General features: G+C 42.0%; 1 long non-coding RNA gene across 1 annotated transcript; it reads left to right on the top strand.

Moving 5' to 3' along the window:
* Positions 1–4,108: 4,108 nt before the first annotated feature.
* LOC308178456 lies at positions 4,109–22,839 on the top strand. Its single transcript, XR_013939775.1, has 3 exons — positions 4,109–4,203; positions 14,550–14,680; positions 22,557–22,839. It is a non-coding gene; the product is annotated as an uncharacterized lncRNA (long non-coding RNA).
* The last annotated feature ends 329 nt before the right edge of the window (positions 22,840–23,168 follow it).

Raw genomic sequence — 23,168 nt, 5'->3', positions numbered from 1 at the left:
GGGAGAGCGGGCAGGCGGGGGAAGGGTGTTTGGGGGCGGCATGGGGGAACAGGCACGGGAGAGATCCTGTAAACAAGGCTGTTCCCTGCCTGGGTGCCATTGCTTTTCATGGGCCCTGTGTGGGGGATAGCCCCTCCCGTGGACTATGTTTTTGTACACTGGAAAGAGCAGGGAAGGGTGCAGATGAATAGATAATGCCTGGCCAGTCCAGAGCTAGAGCGACGAAGGAAGCAAATTCATTTAGGTATGAAAGAGTAGGTGGGAGACTGCAGAGAGGGCCTTAGTAATGCGTGGTGTTAAACAGTGCAGTATTTAATTCGCGGTAGTGGGAAAACGGGGCAGGAGGATAGTCTGAAGGGAAATGCCCAGGACGTGCAAGACTGGGCCTCCTGAAGGGACTGAAAATGTACCCTAGCAGACAGTGCTGCTCTGACTGCAAGTGGATAAGTAATCTACAAGTTTATTTATTTTTCCAGTTTATAAAATGAGCAAATCACACCCGATCTGGGGGACAAACCCAGTCTGTCTGGGCTCCAGCTGGTCCCTTTTCAGCAACACAGGAGTCTGCAGGGTGGGCAGGACAGGAAAATAATGTCCCACATCTGAAGCCTTGCCTTAAGTAGCAAAAATCCAGAGTTAGAAAGTGGAAAAATAATGGAGGCTGAAGGTATTAGTGGGAAGATCAGCTTTTAAAAACAGTTTGATAGTTTGCCTTCCAAATAGGACATTCTGATGTTCCCTGTTCTTCCTCTCAATTCTCAAAAGCTGTTTAAAGAAAAATCATTTACAAGCATTTACTTGATATTGACCTGGGCAAAAACATGGAAATCTACAAAACCCGGGTTTCCAATAAAGATGGAGATGGGATCCGGTTTAGGACAGAGATTTATGCACAGATCTTTCATTTCTGAAATTCATTTCTGTCCTAAACTTTGAATTGCACACTGCAGCCTTTCCCTATCGTTACCTCCCTGAACAATTGCTCTTTCCTAATGACTTCCATTCCAACCTCCTAAATCATATGCAGGTTTAAACTCATCCCTCTGTCCTTCCTCCACAAGTGATTCCCAATACAGGATGAACGAGTATGTCACAACGAGGAGATAGCTACAGATTATTACCTGATTCTTCAGCCACAGACGGTGAGGTTGTAAGCAAGGATCAACTGAGGAAAACAATTTCACTGTTTAGGAACAAGTCCCTAAAGACAGTCAAGCTAATTTATCATAAGCATTAAAAACATTTTTTTTTACATATGAAAATTTCTCAGTTTCAGTTATTTTTCAGTCAGCTAAGTTTTCCAAAGTCATTGGCTTCTCCTGCTGTTCTAGGGGAGCAGAAATCGGCAAAAGGCATCTGCACAAATCCTTTGCTGTGGAGAGGGCAGTGTGGAAGAGGGGCAGGAATTTTTGTCATCAACTGGACAATGCATAGTCAGCTTATGAAGAATGCCACAATCAAGCAGTGCCATTTCCGTATATTTCTAATTTAAGTGAACTTTTCGGGGTCCAGATACAATGCAGACTTAAGTATCTTGTAATGTTTTGAAGAAAAAAAAAACAGTTGAAAATATATCATTTACATTGTGTGAATATAGCTATAAGTAAAAAAAATCTATTGAAAATTGATTTGGGTACTCATATTTAAGAGGGAATAAATTTTGTGTGTATAATGATCTCAAATGCATTTTTGAAATAAATGGTAAGCATTTTACACAGCCAGCCAGTGGTTGTAACACTGCGATTTGATTGGTCTTGGACAGGAAATACAAATTTTATCAGTTGCCAAGCCTAAGGTGAAGTCCAGATCTCAACATATGCTAACATTTTATCCCAACTACATGAAGCATACTTCTGCAAAGTACTTCTGGCCTGTTGCCACTCCCTTCTGAAACTGCTGTTCACCTCTCCCCAGTACAAGACACAAAAGCTCCATCCTTTAAAGGAAAGGATGGTCACCTTTTATGTAACCGCTTGTCCATAGCATCGCTGCCAGCATTTGGCTTAGCCTCCACCTCAGCAGTGATATCCAATCACTTATTTATCCAGCTGTTCCATAAATACCTTCTATTTTCATAAGAAATCCATTTTTGCACTGCACGCCCCATCTTTAACAGCCACATCCCTCTGCAGATGATTCCAGTCTCCTGCAGTTCTGATGGTAAATTCCGTATGTGGAAGGGTGGGCAAACACCTGACAAGGGTTACTGGTACTAAAAAAAAAAAAAAAGAAAAAGAAACAATTAAGATCATGAGTGGGGACGTGATGAATACAGTCTATGTATCCATTGCTATCAGTTTTATTCTTGTCCTTCCTTTTTCACTCCTTCCTTTCATTTCCTACACCCACTTATTGAATCTTATCTAAATTTAGGCCTCTATCCTGTAAGCTAATCCAGTCCCTCTTGGCCCTTATGCCCACACAAAGCACTGGGGAATTCGGTAAAGCTGCACCTGAGCAAAGGATTTTGTCCTCCAGGCCCAAGCTGTATATTAGTAGGCAAAGGAGATTCCCTGTTTTGTACTGGCTGGGTCAACAGGGCTGTCAGACAGGCTGCAGCCTCCCGGCATTCCCTCCACATTAGTCATCGTAATGAGAGATGAAGTTAAAGAGGCGCTATCATCTTTAAAATGCCATTGAAGAAATGGGCTTCACTTCGTGAAGCTGACCTGCTCCTGAGCCTCACTGAAATTAAAAATAAATCCAACTCGGTCTGTTTATTTTTAAAATACTCGCAAGCCAGTGTTTGGCTGCCTGAGTGCCAGGCCGAGCGCCGAACCAGGCAGCCCCGTGTCTCTGCTGCCTGTCTGCCCTCCAGGTGAGATCCTGGCTGTGATGGAGTCGGGGAGGCTTTGTCCCGCCCTGCTGCTGCCCCCTCCTCCGAAAGACCACGTTGTCTTTAGCAGGCTTCAGGTGCCCACAGTGGCCACCCATGGCTTCAGATGGCCACCACAGGGTAAACTGTAGAGGGGAACACCACAGCAAACCGGGCGGAAGGAAAGGAGGATGCTGCCCCATGGCACAATATCCTGGACCAGGAGCACTTGTGCCAGTCTGCTGATTTCCTCCCAGATCCTTAGCTGAGTTAGGACATCTCGCCTCCCACTTGGCTCTGTTTGCTGCCCTGGCTTCAGCGCAGACGTCCTCTCGTGGCCAGGCTCTACGCTTCCAGCACCACTTATGGTGCCCCATAATGCGTGCAGGTGGCCATGTCTATAATTAAGGAAATTTATAGCTGTGTAATGACAGAAGGGCAACTACACCAGCGCACACCCTTAATATAGATGCACTAAACCAGCAAAACTGGGGTTACCACTTGTGCAGCTTATTCTACCATGTTTCTGGATGAATATATATTAATGCAAACGTGCCCCTGTGCCAGCAACGTGCTTCCTCAGGATGTTGCGTTTGCATTCGTGGGACCATATGCACAGTTATACCATCCTATACCTCTTAAAGTTATGAGTTAAAGTGTGCCGGAGGCTGCCTTCCCCACTCAGGCAGCTGCTTCTGGTCTCACGGTTTTGCTTCTTCCACGATCAGAGACACTTAGTGCTACAGTGATAAAAGTAAGTGAAAATATTCTCACTGTTGCCAGAAGCTCTCCATTCCCGTGTTCATGGTTCTTTTGGTGCTTTGCCACATTGCTGATACTGCACTGCATCTAGAGAGTGAAAGGTGGATCCCCGGGCACCTTATGCAGGGAGTCAGAGTCAAACGTCCCGAGCTCTCTACATTAGTGCAGACAATTTTGAGAAGAGACCTTCCAGCTGAAGCAGGCGATCAGCTGCTCTTGTGAACACCTTCAAGCTGAGTGTGGGGAAGAAAATAATCATGAGGCTGCTGGAGCACATGAGACAGGAAGGCAATAGGCAGAAAAAGTCATTAAAGGTACAGAATTGGATGCAAAAACTGAGTAATTTCTTTGGCTGCAGTGCATGTATTTAACTGCAACAACTTAGTGCACAGCTAGTGGGATGGAGAGCATCTCATGTCCTATGAACGTATTTTCCACATTTTCTAACCCTCAAAATCCTGCAATAACTCTGGACTTTTGTATTTTTTTCTTTCCACAAAGTGACAAATAGCTCCCAATAACCCCAGTATTTCTCTGTGCTGGATCCAACAACCTCTGGAAATGCCTTCCAACTGAAATTATTCTGTGATTCTTTAATTAGCCAGCGATTTCTACACAGTTTGCAGGTACTTAATATTTCAGTCTTCTACCCGTTCATTATTTATTTATTTTTAGTATCTGACAGACAGGCAGACTGTGCCATAAGTTCTGCTTTCACAGGAAAATAGGGTAAAAATACATAATGACAAAGTCTATTTTAGAGATTTTTTCAATTCAGAGATCTTTGGTTTGATGATTCCTCTTTAACTGAATAACAATTATATTTTAAGGAGATATAGAAATCATTATTCCTTAATAATAAAAGGTGGGAAATCCATTACATCTGAATGCATCCCACAGTTTAAAGTTTTACATGATTTAAGGTATACTTTGAGCGATTCCCAAAGCCACGTCCTTCGTATGACTTTCACAGGGTCAAGACATACATACAAAAAAACAAAACAAAACAAAAAAGCAAAAACCACGAGGTTTAATTTTCACATTAAAAACTAGCCTGTTATTATAAAGAGGTGTGTTTACATCTGAGCTGCTAGGTGGTGACCCAGTCTCTGTTTACCATCTTTGAAAAGTCAGATGATCCCTTTTTCGCATCAAATTTTGTTGGACACAGTAAACTGTGAAGTTAAGTGTTACCAGTGATATACATCCATAGTGAAATAAGGAACAGAAGGTACTCTACTGGTTCATCTTTTTCTGTGCAACTATAATTAATCAAATAAGTCTAGCCATAAAAATTGTGTCTTACTCTGAGTAGAAGGCAGAAGGTGAAGCTGAAAAGTATCTATGAAATTAGGTATACTTGCAACAGCCCTTTTTAAAGTGAATTCATTATTAGTGGAAGATAGGGACTGCCAGTAAGAAAACCGATGCTTCCGTGCAGCTTGCATTGTTATGCTGAAGCGCCTTGACCCACAAAGGTTCTCAAAATGCTTGTAATGCCGTGTTTGAATAATCCGTACAACTCCTTCTCTGTAAGGGAGATGAGGTGCTTAAGATCACCATATTTACAAACGGGCAGGAAAAGATTAAGTGACTTGTTGTACACCACAGGTCATACACCAGCTAACTCACTGTCAGAGCCAGAATGTGAGCTGTGAATATATTAAAGCAGAAATGAGTTACATGGTCTGGGTTTTGCTTGTTTCTTTGTTACTTTCTTTGCTTTTAGAAAAAAAAATAATGATGGTTTCTTTGCTGTGGCCATCCATGTATCACATATGTAGTTACAGGGGCAGGTCCTTCCAGCATGTGCCCCAACAGGCCATGCACTTGCAGCTTCATAACCCCTGTTCACATTGCTGTTGTGGGACTGGACACATCCATGGAAAGGTGGCACAGAGTAGCGGGATGAAAATCAGGTGAATTCTTCTGCCATGGCGTAGCAACTGATCACCTTTGAGCAATTTTCCCAAATTTTAAGTCTCTTCACTTTTGGCATCAAAAGGCAAATAGCACCTGCAGTGGTATTTGGCCGCTTGTCCATTCATCTGTGGAGGATAACAAAGAATTTGTTTCTGTGCCATCTTCCCCGGGGGCTCTTGAGGACAACAAGAAGATAAACATTCTGGTTAAGGTATCAGGTTGAGACTTATGAGAGGACACTTGAGTTCCTGGCTTTGTCACAGACCTCCTCTGTGACACCTCCTCTGCAAAGCACCAGGCGGCTGATCCAGAAGAACACAACACAGATTTAACTTCGGTCTTGCTAACATAAGAGTTAGTTTTGTATCCGTAAATGTCAATTTGTTTGGTCAATTTAGTGGAAAAGGTCACAGACACGGGCAGGTACTGTCTCTGCTAAATAAGATGTTTCCTGACGTTCACTAGGTCTGCCAGGAGTTAGTGCTCCTAAGCAAAGGTAACTTACTATGTTCACATGAAAATAAACATAAAATATAATATGAGAAATCAGAGTGCTTAAAGATTTAAACTACTTCTCCTTCCTGCAATCACCTCCCTTTGCCTGGCTGCAAATCACATCCCCACTTGGATACTGAGTTTAGCTTTTGTACACCCAGAAGCAGCTGTCAGCCCAGGCATAGGCTGGGACCTACAGTGCCATATCTCCAGTGCCATTTCCTTACCTCCTTACTCTGTCTTCCTCCTTAGAAGAAAAACCCACACCCACAAATTCTTTCTTTCTTTCAGGAGGCCACATTAACAATTACCTCTATTCTGATACTGATTCTTCTTCACCCTGGTCTTCACTTTATACTGATGGGTTAAAAACTGTGAAAACAGGTCTGGAGCAGCATAAGCATAGGTGATGCTAGGACTACATTGAATGGTTATCATATTAGAATTATCTCTCATATAGTAAGGAGTAGCTATGATTCCTTTCTATGTAGCATGTCTGGCAGAGTTCAGTACGAAGGTAGGAACTGATCCTGCAATTTGATCAGCCTGGGTAAACCGAATGAAGTCAGTGGATAGATCAGATTCCAGTATTGAAGATTAATTTTTTAACCTGTTTAACAAGCAAACCTCACAAAATCTCTCAGTGATTAAATAAAAAAGGCAATTGAGATCTGCATTGTCATTTTTACTTCAAATGAATGTTCTAGCATTGGTTGAATTAATCATTTGTTTTGAGTGGCAGAGAAAAGATCCTAGAGAAGGAATAAATTAGAACAAGTGAATTGAATAACAGAAAAAAACTTTTTAAAGATAAACTCAGGAAGATACACCTTTTGCTTTGCAATGAACAAAACCAGGTCCTAGAAGACATGTCTGTTTCTATCACTCAAATGTGAGCCCTGATCCTGCAGGGAGCTCTGTGCAGACAGATCCAAGAAGCAATGTGGTGTTCTTCGGTGTCTTGAGATTTGATTTCAGGTCAGAAAGTCCCAGTAAAATAGACAAAAGTGTTTTTCTCCACTTAGTTTTTGTGTGTATGTGAAAGGAATATCAGAATTATGAAGTTTCATTGTCCCTACAAGAAACTGCTCAAGTGAAAGCTCTCTGGTTTTTGATAAAGATGTGACTGTTGAATTTTTCCCAGATAAGGCTGTCTCTGAAGTATTATTAGGAATTTGGGTTCAGCAGGAGGAAGAAAAAGTTTGATTAAAGACCCTTGGCCTCTGATTGTTCAGATGTCAGACCCTATTGTCATTGCCATCGTTCTGGTTTTCCTATGCTCTGTGGCAGCTAGCAAAGCTAGAGAGGTCAAAGTGCAAGCAAGCCAAAAACCCAGGACAGAATAAAAAAGGTGTCTTTGCTCTTTCTTCATAAATCCATAACAAATAAATGAGATGTGGGATTTTTTTCTCCCCTTTAAGACAATTTTCAGAGGGCTATTTAAACAGCAATGATCACTCCAGATATTTGAGTAGAGACAGAGAATTCATTGCTGGAAAACTGCCGCTATATGTGGGGTCTGTGGAGGAGGAGTTCCTAACACCAGCAATGCCAGAATTGTGCTATGTTGCAGCAAGGAGGAAGACACCAATTAGACTAATAGGAAGAGCAGGGCTGGGAGCACAGAGATAAACATCTGGAAGGCTCCCTGGGGCAATTCCACTTGAAGACTTAAAAATAGGAAGGATGAATTTAACTGCAGTCCTGAAATGGAACTGAAACTGGGAGATTTGTTTGCAGGTGGAATCACATAAGTGTACTTCGTCCTATTATCAGCAATAGTTTACATTTAGGGGAGTTTGGGAAGCTGGGCTTTTAAAGAACATGGAAGGAGAACTGACAATAGGCCGTGGGAGGCAAGATGAGAGCCTGGATTAACATTTCCACGGTGGTGAAGTCAAAGCCAAATGTGGCACCTTTATTTGTTCTCAATATTTAGCAATGAATATTAATTATATTTAAAGCAAGCTGTTTTGTTATTCGAATATGAGCATTAAGCATTAGTTGGTGCTAACATCACAGCTTAAAGCAGCTGGTGCTAACATTGCAGCTTAAAGCAGGCTGGCACTCTTTCGGAATGCCTTGCTTTCTAGGCAACCCATCCCACCTCCAGTGTAGTGGAAGTGAAGGATCCTTTCACTCAAAGTAAATTTTGGCTAAGGTTATTGTTGTTGGTTTTTTTTTTTTTAGCAAGATTAAAGCATTTAATTTCTTTGAGAAAGTTTGGGGAAAATGTTCTTTTGGGCTGTTTTGGATATATTGCATTTGAAATAAATCTGGTGCATGGTGTGTTAGTGGTAGGGTTTGGGGAGAAAAGAGAGTTACAAGTTTATTTTTTTTGATATGCTATGCTTAGAAACCCTTAAGTTGATAATTTATAAAGATAGCCTATGGCCAGAATTCTTGGTTTGAGATCCTTAGTATAAGATAATTTTCAATAACTTTTTTGTTTGATCCTTGATGTCTGCAGTTGCTGCATTAAGCAAAAAGCAGGATTCCTATGTTCATCATTTACCTTTTCCACCAAACATATGTTTATTTATATTATATATATTATATACCCCCCATTATTTCTTCCTGATTGTACCTGGCAAAGGAGGCCCTTGCAGAATCACCAGTACTCTGCCAACGTTGAAGGCTGTTGCCTTAAGTGGTGTGATGCCTGTAGGAACCTGTTTTGACACAATTTGCCTGGCTTCTCTGGAGGCTACTTCAGTGTTTCGGCAAACTGCAGTTATTGGTACTCATTTTACTTTTTGCCTCAATGCTCAAGGTGCCTTGATAAATTTAAGAAGCTTTCCTTTAATATCTTTTTAAGCAGTATCTTCTACAAAAGCATTAATTTGGTGCTCAATGGGTTAGCTTTTTCATATTTCCATCCATAGGCCCAATAAACTATCACCATCAAATTGGAAGATTCTGCCAAATATTAGCTCACTGACTCATCCGAGTGTTCCTTTCATGGCAGAGAAAATGAATTCTTTTTTATTAACAGGATTTCATGCTTCTGGATAGCTTCAAGGAGATCAGACCCAAAGGTCCTTCACAGCAGAAGCTGAAGGTGCAAAAGCCATTTTCCAACACAGACCAAGTCCCTGGAGGCTGGAATATTTAACTCACCTTGTCAGAAGCTTTCTAAAAAAGGCAAGTCTTCTAACTCTGGCCTCAGATCAGAACAAGTGGAAGATTTTGAATGCTCTTAGCTGGTTTTCAAATCTGGAAAGACCTACAGCTGCAAGTACAGGACTGCCACTTTTATTTGATGATTCTTTGGCAATTCACTCCATCAGAACCTAAAGCTTGAAGCACTAACCTTCCCCAATCCACGTGGGAAGCAGTATATCCAAGTAGTCAGGCTTCTCATAGTAAAAATGCCAAGTTTTACCTAAACTGAATTACTCCAGGGTAGACTCTTGAGACTTTTTATACGTTCATATATCAAAGTGTATTTTTGAAACCTCCTACTAAAAGCTCTCTTCTAGGATCTTTATGGAGTCTTCCATCACTGACTTCCTTGGAACCACTCACTTTGTGGTTTCTTATATACTTTCTTGGTGGCATCAAGTGAGATTCACACATCAAGCAGTTATCTTTTAGATTTTACATGGTAGAGTGCTGCAGAGGACTCATCTGAGAATCACTGCAAAGACGAGACTTGAGCTACTTTGCCATTTCTGCCCTGCATGTTCTAGTAAAACATTATTATTATTATTGTTGTTGTTGTTGTTGTTATTGTAAAAACCAGTTGTAAAGGGCTTGAGTGAACTAAAGCACTTGGAAGGCCCATCTACCTTACTGTCTCACTTGGTATCAACACAACAAGCAGCTTTGCTACCAATACCTTGTCTAACTGCTAAGCTGCTCCAGTACATTTTGTTTTTATAACCTGTCTGGCCTGAAGTTTGAAATCATGTCAAAATGCATTTGATCTGAAGCAAAGCAGCCCCCACTGTGTTTCTTGGGGATATTTTCATCCAAGACAACTGCAAGTTAGCTACGTGGTGCATGCTCCACGCATTCACAAAACCGCTATGATTTAGATTTAGTCTACAGCAAGAGATCCTATTTTAGTCATCCTGTGCTGTGGAAGTTGTTTCCAAGATTATAGGAATCAAGCTGTTCAACACAGCAGAAACTTCATCTGTTGCAGGATAACATTACTTGACTGAGTTTTGCTTTAGTCTTGCATGCATCGTTCAGAGTTGGAAACGCTGTGCTGGAGGTTGCTCCGAGTTGCCTCACCTTTTCTTTTAAATATGACTGCCTTTATATACATTCCTTTCCCCTATGAATTCCACCTTTACATGGCTTTTCTTATTGTTGTGCCTTCTTTTCTCTCACCTCCTGACACTCCAGGGGTAAGAATCCAGACAGATCTCTGGAGAGGGCCAGCCACTCACCGGAATTTACTGCTCTGAAGAGACTGTTCACCTCTGTCCTATTGTTGGAGAGTCTCTGATAAGATATTGATTTTGTAACTTCTGTATTGCTCTGTTAGACTTTCTTCCCCTTCCCATCCTCTTTTATTTTTTGCCCTACTTGACTGGTTTATCTCACTGGTAAAACATTAATGCCTGCTCATATTTGGAGCTGCACAGAGCAGCCGATCCAGATGTGGAGACCACCAGTTTGTGCTTGGCACTAGTACCAAGCCACCACTATATGGGCCCAAACCTCTCAGGATTTCAAAGAGTTGCATTTATCTCATTCTGAGAAGTCAAGAAGTAGGACTGAGGATCTTCAATGAGATGAGAATCTGAATATTCTTTGCAAAGGTGAAAATTACAGGTTAGTAACTTTTTTTAGGCATTTGCTTGATTACACAATCAGTTGTTTTTGACATGTTGCTAATATAGTGTAAGATGCCATTAGGTATTTGCAGCATTAAAGCTTAACCAAAACCAGAGAACAAGTCAATAACTAACCATGCATAAGTCAATGCAGAGATGGATTATTATATGAAATCTTGATTATTTACAGAAATAAAAGAAAACAACAACAACAACACTGTTCTGAGAATTTGAGTAAATGTAAGAGAAGTGAGCACATTTTTCAAAACCTTTAGGGAGAGTATGTGAAAAATGTGTTACAAGAGCTACTTATTAAATCGTGGACATATCTTTTAAGTAAAAGGGTAGAAGTCTGTCCTTTAAGCAGTTTAAAATATTAGGAATCAATCCTGCACTAGCAGATTGGACAGACTGAAGTACTGGTGACCCAGACACTTGGAACCGGAGGAAGGCAACAACGGCTGTAGCCAGCACAGCTGCAGTTCCAAGAGAATGAGTTGCTAGGCCTAAGGCTCATGCACACCTTTTCAGTGGGAATATTCCCATGCATAAATTTACACACACACGTTTGCAGACTTGCAAACCTAATGTGATTGATGTCTTCCTCTCTGTATGCTATAATTTGAAAGCTGAATACAGTTTATAATAAAGGGAGTGTTATTTAAACATGAAGGTAACGATGTTTAAATAGGTTACATTTTGAGGATGCTTTCAACCTGTTACCGATCAGTTCTCGATACAATAGCTAGGCACTAGTTTCAAGGAAGTCGGAAACTTTTTCCAGTCCAGCATCTTCATTTCCTATGTTTCTGAACAGAAATTCATAGCAAGGTCACACAGTCCCAGAAACATTACACTGAAAGGGTCACTGCACTTGAAGAGGTCACTACTGTTAGTCACCATTCCCATCCTTTTGCTGGACGTCACTGCCCTAAAAGCAAGGACAGCTCACCCACCTGTGAATTAGCCCTCGAACTACTGCAGTTCTGTATTAAGGCCAGCCCAGGCTTGAGTTATTTTCCTTTAGGGTACTGGGCTGACCACAGTGGCAATCCAGGACCAGGTTCCCTGGATAATCAGATGTCTGCGCCTTGGAAAGGAGTAAGGCCACAGGCTGGAGGCCATGAAACCACTGGTTTTAATCTGCTGCACCAAGTGTGTTGGAGCATTGTTAAGCATCAGGTAGTGGTAGTGATGGAGAGGGGCTGTACTACATGAGAGGTACTAGAGGCCAGCATAATCTGGAATAGCATAATTTTACACTCCAGTGCTGAGTTTTGGGGGGTTGTGTAGCACTCGGATATACAGATAGGCTATTTTTGAACCTTGTTAAGCTAAAAGTTGAGGATTGGCTATTTAGAAATTAATGGGACATCCTAAATTGTCTTCAACCCCAACAGACGAGACATAAAAGTAAAGGAGTTATGTGATACACACAGCAGAAAGACAGCAGAGGAGGAGGAGCTGCAGGTGGAAAGACCCTAGCTGGTTTTTAAAGGATTGCAAGAACAATGCAGAAACAGCTGCAGATTGTGGGAGTCAGAGCCTGAGTGGAGGGAGCTACAGTTGAGTGTGGTGGTGGAGGAGGTATGAGTGGAAGCCCGGGCATACCCACTGCCTGAGGGGAAGGGAATTTCCATGCGTAGGCAGAAGTCCTGGAGGGGAAGGGTAAAATAGCACAGATGGGGGTTCCTGAGAGCAGGGAAGCCCACATGTGTATCCAGATCCTGTGACAGGGTGCAGCTCTGAAGAGAGACACACTTATTTCATGTGGACGTCACTTTGCAGTGTGATGGTGCATGCCTAGCACATGGTTTTCTGCCACCTGGTAGTTGCTGTGGTCTGAAGCACTGCAAGGAAAGTGCTATTTCACAGAGACATGTGCAAACACATGCTCCTTGTGCAATGCTTAAGCTCCCACATTCACCCTCAGTTCTTTCTTTTGGGTTCATTACTTTTTCTTCCCCTTTATTTCAGGAAAAAAAATAACTGTTTTTGCAAAAAGATTATACCACCATGTTATAATCATAAGGAAAGCCAGACCTTTTCAAATCTTAATTCTTCAAGAGCACTTTGAAAATTCCAACCAGAAAACATTTATGAGGAAACTGGAGGAAGCAAGAGCTGGTTAAGGAGTCATTTCTGAAGATTTGAGAATTTGAGAAGACAAATAGCAATAACCTGCATGAATGAGAAAGGCCTGTTGGTCCTTATTTTGTTGTTCTTCCTGTTCTTCTGGCTCCATCAGCTCTGTGCCAGTCCCTGCCTGGAGGAGCTTCCTCATTCTTTCCCTGTTGTTTTTGAATCCACCTCTTTCCATTTCCCAAAGACAGAATGTAAAACTGATTGATCAATGAAATAATGAATCTCATGTTTCATAATGCCAAACAAACATTTCTAGAGCAGAATCAAGGATCATTGTGGAAACACCAGCCTGCACCAAAGGCAAGAAAGAGATGGCCAGACTCAGCAGCAGCAAGGCATACAGAGCTCATTCGCCTTTCTTGAGAATTAAGTCTTTTTAAAAATCTTTCTGTAGAAAATTTTATTTTCATTTGTTTTCCTAGATTGATGATGTATGATTCTTCCTGCGTTATTTATGGAGAGATTATTTGGCCACATGATTAACTAACACAACAACCAATTACATACTTATTGTACTAATCGAGAGTTTGTGTACAGAAAAATTACCATAGAAATTATATGAAATAAGCTCATCTCAGTGAAACAGAGGGAGACAGAGGAAGACCTGCTAGTAGAGCAGGAAGAGCATAGACCATGTCTTTCCATCTTGGTCTGTCATCTTGTTTTGCATTAGCAGATGCAACGATTCTCTTTCAAAAACCACATTTGGTGACATTTAAGAAAATCTGTAGTTTACTAGATGCTCATGTATGGCATTTCTTATATTAAACAATGACATGAATAAACTCCTTGTGGCCTGTATTTGTTGCTAAATGCTTTTACTATGCAAAAGACACGGAATGGGGATATTACAAACGGAAGGCGCATTTGTGTGATGTTTTGCAGTCAGCAGCCTGGTGTTGCCTCTTCTGTTTGGGACAGTTCCTTAACCCTTATGCTAGAAACACAAATGTTTAACTATTGCAGGAACGGTTCCCAAGAAATTACGTTTGTGAAACATCTATGGCATTCCTGTAGGGAAATGTGAATCTTACCTTAATGGTTTAATGGGGAAGCAGAAAAATAGGCTAAATAGGTGAAAGAAGCACAAAAGTATAAAAGCAACCTGTAGGTAATTTCAGTTTGTTCCAGGGGAGGAAAAGCAAAATGGTTCTGCCATGCATCTGGAATTCAAAATTCACGATTTCAGACTACCAATCCCCAAATAATTTGCTGCCAGGGTTATCACTCTCTTAGAACATTGCTGGTGAGCTGGAAGAAATGCCAGCTGCTTCAAGAACAGAGGGAATAGGGCAGTGAGGTAAAAAAATGAGTTCTGCAATTTGTTTCCCTCTCTGATAAAAAACGTAAGCACCAAAATAACAATTATAAATTTCTTTTTCTTGTTTTTCTTTTAAAATCAGTTCCTCAAACTTTACATTGTTGTATACCAAACAGGACAGTATTTCAGTATAGGTACACTGTTACTTCAACAGGTTTAAGAGAAAGAAGGAAAGACAGTCGTTACCATCACCAAAAATATCAACACAGAACTAAGGTTAAAGGAAGACACTGAAAAATGATAAAGGGAACCAAAAAATTGCTTGGGACTAACCTGTTAACATTCTGGTCTTTCACAGAGAGTGCTGTCTGGAGCAAGCCCCCAAATGTGAGCACACCTCAGCTCAACTGCCAGCACCAGCTCGTCCTGCGGGGAGAGCACCGGGCAGCAAATGGGTGAATGCAGGTCCCTCTTCGGGGGAGCTGTAAGGTAATCAGATAACAAAATTACCAAAATATCATCTTTAACGTGCTATAGGCCTTGCAAGCTAAATCCTCAACTGTTGTAGAACTGAGCAGTTCAATGAAGGCAATACAGACACGTCAGTCCAGTCCACTGGAGGTTGTTTATGCAGCATAGTGTATGAATCTTGCAAATCTCAAGTGACACTACATTCCTGGAGAAGCACAATGAAGTGGAAAACAATGTGCCATAAACGCATTTGTAGTAATCCAGCAGAGTCAGGTGACTTTCCACATAGCCTCAGTGGTGGCCATAAACCCGGCCTGCACTGCCAGTGAACACCGAGCACTGTCATGAAACACAGAGGTGGTCGTTGCAGGCCAACTCCTGGTCACTTGTCTTTTCATTATATTTTGCATATCACAAATGATCTGATCACTAAGAGCTTTATAAGGGCAAGTTGCGCTTGGGCCGATGGAAGCGCAGCCGTTGGTGGTATTATTTTGGAGGTTTGAGTGCAGTTCAGTGGCTGGGGTGAAGCTGGTATGCCCAGAAGGGCCCTCTGCCTCCTGCTGCCCATGGTGCCTGCTATGAGGTGCTGGAGAACAGCCCTGGCCCTGCCTCCCTGATCCCACAGGCACTGCGGCTGGGCAGCGCGTTGCCGTCTGGCAATAGGAGGTGAGATGGTTCCTGAGCTGGACAGGCCGCGTTACTTGTGACTGCCTGTGTCAAAGTTAATATGTGCCCACCTGCTCTCAGCGGTGAGGAGGTACCCTCTGCACTGGCCTATGGCACTCCTGTGTGTAGGGCCAGGCTGAGCCCCACACGGTGCCAGCCGGGTGAGGAAGGAAGCCCACCCTTCCTGCCGCCTCCTGCCTTTCTCCCCTGAGGAAAATTCACTCACTGGTCACAGGAGAGGCAAGATCAGTCCTAAAACCAGTGAATCTGCGGTGCTCCTTGGGGCTCGGGGACAAGTTTCCCCCCAAAACCTCATTCTGCAATGTGTATGTGCACACGTATACATTTGTGGTATGCACTAACTCACAGCCAGCCCTGATTTACCCATTTGAGGGGCTCTGAATGTCCAACACAGCCACATGTGCTCCTCACACCTCTGCCCAGCCCTGGAGCCTGCTTCTCAAACTGCCCCAAAAAGCCCTGTCTGTATATCATTCCCCAGCCAAAACTCCAGGGTATTTAACCCAGTTCCCTGTGGAAATAAGGCACACATGTGCCTCTGTTGCCAGGTTCAGTCAAATTTGACAGTGAGGCCCCAAAGATTAGATTTTTTTCTAAATTTTGCTTGAGTAGAGTGCAGCCATCTCTTCCTTTACCATCTTCCTTAGCCCTAATTGACTATATTTTAACACTATTCTTGCCTGTCTTCCCTTATTTCTCAACGGGTTGCCATGCTGCAGAGAGCAAAGGAAGCAGCCTCCTCCATGCATTCCCTGCTCCTCCCCTGGGGATCGCTCCCTTCCCAAATTGCTGGCAGATTGAGACGTCTGGCATCCAGAGGAGGGGGAAAAACAAACAACTTGCTCTCGCAGTCCCAATGCCACTTTTTGCCTCCTCTTTGAAAGCAGGTTGGCTGAGCTCGCTGGCTGCAAGCACGCAGTCAATTAGCTGTTGCATGGCTGGGTTCAGATGTAAAGAGTTGGGGACCATCAGTTCAGGATGCCACAGTGAATTTTGTTACTGTGCTGGCATAGAGAGGCACCTATGTGCTTTTACACTCAAACTCTGGCTCACGTGAGGGAGGTTAAACTTCTGAAAAACTTTATTATATACTTTTTTTTTTTCCCTATTCTACAGGCTGCAACACAGTGAATTAAACTTCTAGAAAAATTGGCTGTGAACTTTTTTTGCAATGTTCAATGGTTCGGGCTCAGCAAAACAATCAAAGGGCAAGGCAGAGGCATGCCTTTTCATTGCCTGCTATAAACCATCAAACTCAGACTTTGCACCATGTAGAAGTCTGTGTTATAAACAAGCTCAGCTGCTATCATATTACCATCCTGAGGCTGGTTTATATAAACTGCCTTTGGAGATCTGATTAGGCTCAAAAAAACCCATACACCACATAGGCAGACCAAATTGCTGGAAGTAAATATTCAGTAACACCACTAATTATTCAGGTATCTACTATTGGGAAATCTCTGGTTCAGGAAAGCTGCATGCACTTTCTGGAAAGCTTTAGGAGGTAAATAATCAATAGACTATTTTTTTTCTTTGAAGAGGTTGTATCTCTATTCTGTACATGCTGTATATTCAGGAGCAGTAAGTTCAGTTCAGTAAATTGCTGGAGGGACAAATAAATTTATTGTAATGTTAAGGTAGTATACAAGGAGATGTATTGGGTCTTTTTAATTTATGCCATGGAAGGAATATTTATAGCTGGTGAAATTCAAAGAATTTTCAGGAATACTTGCAGAGGTCATGATCAGGACTACTTTAAATGAACATACACTCTTCATCTTCAACTATAAAGAGTTTCTATCAAAGCATAGAATAAAAAGAGCACTGTTTCTTCTACTCAACATGATATATATATTTCCATGATATAACTCCACCTCACAAAGATTTTTGGGGAAAAGACTCCCTCCTTATTTACTTGGAGATCCAGACATATCTATGTCTGAGAATATATTAACTCATACTTGTTCAAATGGCAGCGCAGTGACAAAAATCAAAGAGACTTAGCTGCTTAAAAAATGCTGAAAGCTGCCCAAAATTAAGTTCCAAAAGGTGCCGCTTCGTGCGTTGGTTCTAGCCCAGTGTCACTCAAAAAGTAGTACAAATGTGCTAACCTTTATCAGTCAGAAGTCTCTGCTGTCCTGGATTCCCATGCAATTGAAAGCAGAATCATCTGCAACAATGGGAGCTTTATTTATCCTGCACAATTGCTGCCAAAGCAGTCCTGGGACTTCCATGAGACTGCTATGAATATGTTTGGAGTGGGATGAATCTGGCAAAGCGCTGCTAAACTGCTGTATCACCAGTCTCAGGTCTGCCGGCTGGCTGCACTGACGGGCAGTTTTTGTGCAGGGTTGCTAAGGAAATTTTAAAGCTTTTGGGAGACTGAAATAGCAGTCAGTGTTCAGTCTGCCTGCCCTGGTAGAGACTCATGATTGCTCTACCCTCTAGAGGCAGTGGAGAGGATGTAATTGCTGCTGCTACAACAGATGATGAAGATTTAAGGTAGGGACTGTGGTCTGCACCCAGCCCTGCATCCGACACATACGACTCCCACTGAGGACGCCGGGAATTTTAAGAAGTAAGGAATGAAGAGATGAGGAAAGAATAAAATGTGAAGTATTTTGTATAGTCTTTCTGCTGACTCCCTGGACCCCATTATGAGATTGTACGTTCTTTTCATTCTTCAAGGTGGCAGCAGGTGTGTACCTGAGGAACAAGAATTTAAGTCTTGTTTTTGTCAGGGACGTTCAGCACTTTCAAATATGCTGCAGGGCATTTGTCAGGTGCAGCATGGGAGAAATCTGTGGCCTCCTGAGTGTCCTACTGAACTGGTCATAATCTTGTTAGCCTCTCTAATACGACCTACTTCTTCCCGGGACTAAGAGTTACCCTGTTTTCATAGGAGACGATAATGAAACTAAATCTGCTTTCCAGCGTGTAGGACTCCCTAAAGAAGAGTGATTTGCTGGCAAGTCTGGGCTTGGTAGTAGAGGCAGCTGTACTGATAAGTTCACACAGAACAAGCTCCACAGTTCAGAAGCCTTCTCGCAGGACATTATTACCAGGCTTAGGTAGTAGTGAGAATTTAGGAGCATCAAAATGATAACCTACCTAGAAAGCTCAACTGATTGCATCCCAGAAGATGGAGCCATTACAGCAGAAGGACTCAAGCCCTCTACATCCTAAGACATCTTGGCATCTTTAATCATACAATATTTAACTGCCTCACAGCTGGGAAAAGCTCTGGGTCATTCTTATAAGGAGTATATCCAAATATTCACTGAAAATAAAGTATCAGTGTGAATTTTATGGAGACTAATATAATTCCTCTTTTGTGAATGTGCCTTTTTGTCTATGTACTCTTCCTGGCTCCTCAGTAAATGGACTCTCTAGACCTGAGGCTGAATCAAAGTTCAGACAAGGACAGGACTGCTTTTGGTGACCACAACTTAAAGAAATAGGGGACAACAAAACAGCGTGGAAGTTATTCTCTGAGGTGATTCTGTTCTTATTTTTTAATGGGCTGAAAAGGCAGAATCAAGAAGCAAATAAAAGATAAAACGAAATTTTTTTATTAACTGTAAACATAGTTACTTGAACCCTTGCCAGAGTGAAGGTGAGAACCTTTTAAACAGCCAGCTTCCATGCATGAGTGCTTCTGCTCACGGACAAACATAAATGATTGCTCATGAAACAACCACTCAGCTCTAAGGTTAGAATTTGGATAATTAAGGATTCTGAAGGCATATTTCTTAGCATATAACCCTCTGTGTGAGAAAAACACATAGAAACTTTGGTATGCCAGAGCAAATGTGAAAGGCAGGTGCATGCCAAGCCTGAGAACTCGGGAAAAACAAAACAACAACAAAAAAACAGCATATATTCTGCTACCAGCATTAAATTTGTGCTTATTTTTAAAGATGCATATTGAAGTGAGGGGTTGTTGGTGAATATTTACTATCAGGAGTAAGTCTAGGCTACTTATTCGGATTGGCTTGCAGAGGCCAGACAGAGCAGCGAGGGTGAGCTTATGCCAAAGGATTCTTATGCCAGATTTTGAAGATTTCAACTTGGCTTTGAAGATACAACCTTGTCCTGATGTGCAGTTGCAGTATCCCAAGATAGGGTCCCCCATGTGAGGCAATTGGTGTGGGTTTCCCCAGGTAGTCTCCATTATTAACTGCACCGCACTCCAAAGGCAGAGTTGATCACAAGTAAAGTGATGGATATAAAGGCAAACTTTGAGATGCGCTGCCCAGGCAAAAGGAACTTGTAATTGATCCAGAATTAGAGCCTGGTGTGAAGCCCAGAGTATTGCTGTGACAAACCCCTAACACGCTAACTGTGACAAACTTCTAAGCAATGTGTGTAGATAGAGCCAAAGTTTGTGTGCAACATTTGGCTGTTATTTCTATCTTGAGGCACATTGCAGTTATTCAGGAAGTTCTGTATCACAGCTTGCAAGACCATATATGCAAGGTAGGCAGCGCATGCAAGGTCATAGGTGTAAGAGGAGGATTCTCCCTAGTTATCAGATGCCTGGGAGAGTCTCTGTCATCCTGACACCAAGAGCAACAAACCCTAGTGTCATAAGTCAAAGGAAAGCAAAGCCTGTAGATTGACAGTGGCTCAGAGACGTTTAGCAGTTCCCTAAACATTCATTTCTCCCTACCGTCATCACCTTGGTTTGCTTAAGGTTGTTTGCTTTTCATTTTGGTTTAAACCTCCATTAGTTCTGGCATAGCGTCAAAATGTGAGGCCCTTAGACAACAGCTTGTTCACCTTCTGCCTCTAATCCCAAATCCCAAAGCGTAAGACATCTTTCAGGGGGAAGATAAAAATGTACTGCCGTTCTTTATGAAGAGACTGTAAGGTTCAATCAGGCTCTAGTGAAAAGATAAGATGCAAACCTCAGCAGTAAATAAGGGTTAAAGTGCTCACAGGAGGTGATGGAATGGTCTACTCAAGGAGCTCAACTTTCACCTTCTCTTGCTTTGTTTTAGCCATGTTGCTCTCTAAACGTGTATAGTAGTCTGTGTCCCAAGAACTTTACACTTCTACAGTTCTGCAACTATTACAGGCAATTATAATACAATGCTTAAATATTAGGACAGTTGTTTTACAGTGATAACATTGATCGGTGTTGGAAGGCTTTTAGTGGAGAAATGGATATTTAGAGTGCAGCTTTATGAAAGATAAGAGGTTGCCAGTGATGAAGCAGAAGTATCAGTATTAGTGTACAAAATGATATAAAAATTTCTGTTAGTGTGAAAAGTAATAAAATAATTGTCATTGAGCAAAGTAACACAAAGACCAATCTGAAATATTTCTTCAGTCCTCCCAAATTCAGAAATATCAGATAAGTAATTTTAATTCCTTCATTATGAATAAAACAGCGTAGTCTACATCCTCTCTCTTAAAAATATAGATTAGTATTTTTTCTCATGTTTTGGAAGTGTAAGCATCCTGATCTCTGACTGACATTAAGCATCCCCAAATAAAGTTACAGTAATGTCACTGGATATTACCTCAAGAGCAGGCAGGAATAGGAACAAAAGTTCAATTTAAGCTGAGTTGACAGAGATGAATGTGGAGCTGTGTCTGAGGAGTACTCAAGGCCAGAGCAATGCACGGTTTCCAGGTTTTATTTGAGTTCTTTCTGCGGGTTATAATTTCTAGTAATACATTGATATGGTGGAATAGCATAAAGTATCAAATGAAAATAGTCTTTCAGATAAAATTTGCTACCAGTCTTGTTACACGTGAGGTGAAAGGCTTTAAAGAAACATTTACTCATCAGGTTGAAGCTGTCTATTTTCTGCCCAGAACTTTCTTTTTAAGAAACTTTGCCAAAACTCCTGATTTTTTAAATAATATTCCTTATTTTAATAAAGAGCATAAGCCCGAATTTCAGGCTCTGATGCAGCAGGATTTCTTCTGTAAGTGTGCATCATGTCTACCCAGCAGCCACACATGGGTCTGGTCTTCCAGTGCCAGCCCCTGCTCTGAATCTCCCATCCTATTCTGAATAATATGACGGTGCACAAAGCCTCAAATCATGCTGCCAGGGACAACAATGTGAGATAAGCATTATGACTCACTCTTGTGATCTGTTAAAGAAGGACATAAATATTACACAACTTGTCTCAATTCTGAAATAAAAAAGTTGTGAGTTTTTAGGGTTTCTGAATTCAGTGCAAGGCAGTGCCACAGGCAAACTGCATTACATTTCTGTGAACTGGCTGTTCCACTTCTTTTATGGTAGGTATTTTTCATTCCTTTGACCAAAACTGGGGAAAGTAGTCTTTCCATTCACCTCCTATTCTGCCTCCCACAAAAAAAGTTTGAGTAGAACTTTTCTGATGCTGCCAAAAACTGATATAGCACATAAAATACAGCACTATCACAATACAAATCAGTCATAAGGCATCTCATTCCTGGTGCACGCGTGCTGTGCAATGGTGAAGTGACTGCACTCCTCAGGTTCCAGAGGTCACACAGGTTACAAACCAGGTGGTGCGCTGCTGTCTGCCATCCTCACCCATGGAAAGTACAAGTGGTCATGGGAGTGAGGTGTTATTCAAAGTGAATATGAACGAGTGAACAGTTCTGATCTAGTGTGTGCATTTTGAAGAATGAAACCTTCTGCAGGTGAGTTCCTCCTGACTGTGTGCCCCCTGGAAGCTGAGACATGCTCCAGAGGTGATCACTGGGAATAGAAGCGGAGGGCTCAGATTAGACTTCAGTCAAACATCAACAGCTAGGAGACAATGGAGATCTGTATTTCCTACCAGCAATACTGCATTTGGGCCAGAACACAGCACTGGACTCAAATTCCTGTGGGATTTTCTGGAAAGCTTCAGCCTCCCAACCTCTCTTGCTGTTATGCATAAAACAAATAGCATTTTTATTTGTGGTACATATCAACTTGCTTAGAACAATACAAGAAAAGAAAACACAGCCCTGCCTCCTTTTTTCAGTAAGTTTTCAGACCAGTATGGTCTAATAGTTCATCCAAAAAAATACAAAGGAATGTGACACTCACTCCCTTGGCGGCAGGATGGAAGGCTGATTTAACTGGGAAAGCCAACTCTTGACAACAGAGAAGTTCCTTTCCTGGGCAGTACCAAGCATATAGGTTCACATCCTTGGCTGTTACAAAGGAGATTTATACTCTACCAGAAACCATCCCTATCTTTTCCAGGTTGACTCCAATAGGGAAGATGAAAGGCAAAAACGTTGAGGAGGAACCAAGATACTAAAAAGGTTAGTATTTATAGCACTGACCTGTAACAGATTCAGACAGATAAACTCCTGCCATCAAATGGCTCGGTTATCTGAAGGGCCTATATGCCGACGGAAGGCCACTGGCATCAGACACCGGAATTGTTTGTGAGCGGGAGGCACAGCTTGTGATCTCAGGAGCCAAGCACACCCAGGGCACTCATAAACCACCATCCTTACCTGACTTCTCTGTCAGACCGATACGTGGTGACTCCTCAGATCAAAGGTAAGGCCCCACTCCTCATTTGCATAAAATAAAACTAGTTGCACGTGGTCTATCAGGAAAGGTACAGTTAGAAGCACTGGTGATAATAGATAATAGTGCTGTGTGCTGGGCATTAAGCGTAAACCAGGGATCCTGGCGTGCTGCCACCACCAACTGCCACACCGTAAAGGTGCAATAGTGCTGGCTATGGTGGTGAGCCCTCTGAGCAGCACTGCTGTCACCGGTGCCGTTAATGGCAGATGTGCGGCTAAACGTCTTATGCGATATCAGTGTCACTTGCAGTCCTCTCCTCTCCTCTCCTCTCCT

Source organism: Anser brachyrhynchus (assembly GCF_964034855.1).
Source record: "Anser brachyrhynchus genome assembly, chromosome: 15".
NCBI classification, from domain to species: Eukaryota; Metazoa; Chordata; class Aves; order Anseriformes; family Anatidae; genus Anser; species Anser brachyrhynchus.
Note: the sequence above shows the minus strand (reverse complement) of the source record. Positions and strands in the feature narration are given on the sequence as shown.